This window comes from Bubalus kerabau, chromosome X, assembly GCF_029407905.1.
Source record: "Bubalus kerabau isolate K-KA32 ecotype Philippines breed swamp buffalo chromosome X, PCC_UOA_SB_1v2, whole genome shotgun sequence".
NCBI lineage: Eukaryota > Metazoa > Chordata > Mammalia > Artiodactyla > Bovidae > Bubalus > Bubalus kerabau.
The window spans coordinates 159,606,504-159,609,553 of NC_073647.1; positions in this window are offsets into that span (position 1 = coordinate 159,606,504).

Sequence of the window (3,050 nt, forward strand, 5' to 3'; positions counted from 1 at the left end):
CTAGCTCCTGGGTTTCACTAAGTAGGGAAAGCTCTTCATCTCTTATAAATAGCTTTTTTTCTTCATCAGGGACTGAGTATGATTATATATATTTTAAATACCAGCGATGGCACCCCACTCCAGTACTCTTGCTTGGAAAATCCATGGACAGAGGAGCCTGATGGGCTGCAGTCCATGGGGTCACTAAGAGTCGGGCACGACTGAACGACTTCATTTTCACCTTTCACTTCCATGCATTGGAGAAGAAAATGGCAACCCACTCCAGTGTTCTTGCCTGGAGAATCCCAGGGGCGGGGAAGTCTGGTGGGCTGCCGTCTCTGGGGTCGCACAGAGTCAGACATGACTGAAGCGACTTAGCAGCAGCAGCAGCAATGAATATTTAAATTTAAAACCCAGCAAAGCATCTGAGTCATCCTTTCTCTTCATACAGAAGAATTACTATTGACATCTAGCAATGCAGAATTTTTTTTTAATCTTGATCTCATTGCATCAAAATATTATTTAGCTATGTCTAATAACTTTATTTAAGTGATAAGGTTGCTTGTATTGTTTAAAAGCTGGTAGGGTTATGATTGACTAGTATAGGCATGTCTCGTTTTATTGTACTTCGTATCACTTGGCTGCACTGCAGGATACTTCAGATTTTACAAACTGAAAATTTAGTTATCTCTATGATGGACAGGGAGGCCTGGCATGCTGCTCTTCATGGGGTCCCAAAGAGTCGGACACGACTGAGCGACTGAACTGAACTGAATAACTTTAAGCCATAACGTTGCCCGTATTGTTTAAAAGCTGGTGGGGTTATGATCGACTAAGATAGACAAAACTCGTTTCCTTGCACTTTGTATCACTTTGCTGCACTGCAGGATACTTCAGATTTTGCAAATTGAAAATGTGTGTCAAGCCTGGGCTGTTAGCTGATGGTTAGCCCTTTTCAGCAACGAAGCACTTTAAGATCTATACGTTGTTTTTCAAGGGTAATGGTGTTGTGCGCTTGACAGACTACAATATAGGGTAAACATTCCTTTCATAATGCACTGGGAAACCAAAACCTTAGCACCACTTGCTCCTTTGCAGCATTAGCTTTCTTGCAGTGGCCTGGAACTAAACCTACAGTAGCTGCCAGATATGCCTGTGTTTTGTTACAGAAACTTGAACAGACTAAGACACCTGAAACAAAAACATAAATTATCTTAAACGTTACTTTTACCTGTTTATTTTTCAAAGTCTTTATTGAATTTGTCATATTATTGTTTTCTCTTTTGGTTTTCTGGCTGGGAGGCATGTGGGATCTTGGCTCCCCAACCAGGGGGTCAAACTCACATCCCCTGCACCGGAAGGTAAAGTTTCAAACAGCTGGACCACCAGGGAACTCCCTAAATGTTACTTTTTAAAAGTGTCTTGTAACCATAAGACTGAAGAGTTTATAAAAATTTTTTTCTAGCTTGTGTTGTCATTGAAGTTATTATCATTACATAGTTAAAGCCACATAAGCAGACATTGTTTAAGTAAAGCATGTACATTCCTAATTATTAAATGAAATTTCTTTAAGTGAATCTTTCATTGACATAAGTAGAAGGTTTTCCCTTCATTTTAAATTTATTTATATATTTCTGTATATAAGAGTATCTCAGCTTGGATACTGTTGACATCCTGGCAGGATAATTCCTTTGGGGGGATGGACCTGTCCTATGCATTGTGGGATGTTTAGCGGTATCTCTGGTCTCTTCCACTAGATGTCAGTTAAGTCATCCAAAAATGCCTACAGATTCTGCCAGGTCTCCCCTGGGGAGCATATTTCCCCTTCCCTCCAAAATGACCCTGCCGGCCATTCCGTTGGGTCACCCTTCAGTTTTCTGAGAATTAACACTTGGAAGTAATGACCTTCAAAAGGATTTATGACCCATCACTAAGTTCGTTTTCCCCTCAAATTCTCATAGTTAAACCAAAAAGAGTTATAACAGGACTTGTAAAATGATGATTAACTTCATAATTTTTCCTTTGAAAGTGAAAGTGTTAGTCGCTCAGTTGTGTCCAACTCTTTGTGACCCCATTGACTGTAGCCCGCCAGCCTCCTCTGTCCATAGAATTCTCCAGGCAAGGATACTGGAGTGAGTAGCTGTTCCCTTCTCCAGGGGATCTTCCCAACCCAGGGATCAAACCCAGGTCTCTTGCATTGCAGACAGGTTCTTTACCGTCTGAGTCAACAGGGAAGCCCCCATAAACAGAGTTCATGACAATCGAAATACTGCTAAATTATAATAAACCTTTCCCAACGCATTTTTTTTAAAATAAAAATGTGCCCTACACATCCTTTTGTCAAAACCTTGCGTCTATGTATCCTCCTGTCTCAGTAAATGAGAAATTTGTACAGTGAAACTAATTAGCAAATGAGCCTTTTCTTTTTCCCCCAAAGTAATCAATCATATCAGATTTCCGTTCCGTCAAAACATTCAGATGAAACAGTTCAAATGAGTTGAATGAGTTAATTTGTGGTTCAAAGAATACTATAAGCCCTGCCTGGGAATAAATTTACAGTAGACATTTTTAAGACTGATTATGAAAAGGAGTAAAGAGCTAATATAATGAGTTTATCCATTTTTATTGTAGGTTGTACAAACAAGAATGAATCTACAATTCTGTTGCTCATTATTTAATTTGCAGGAATGCAATGTCATGTGTTGTTTAAAATGGCAAGGGATTTTTCCTAAGCAAGGGATGTGATAAATGACATAATACTCTTTTGGGAAATAAATATGCAGGTGTTAGGCTTTGGGCAATCAGTAATTAAGAATCATCTATAAAATTCAGACATAACTATATTAATTCTGTGAGACATCATGGTCTTGTTTTTCCTCTTTATTTAATGAAAAAGAAAAGATAACAAACTGAAAATCATCCCTTGGAGCCCGTGTGTTTTATGTCTTATTATTGAGAAATACTGTTCATGGGGTTCTCAAGGCAGGAATCCTGAAGCGCTTTGCCATTCCCTTCTCCCGCGGACCACGTTTTGTCAGAACTCTCCACCATGACCCATCCGTCTTGCATGG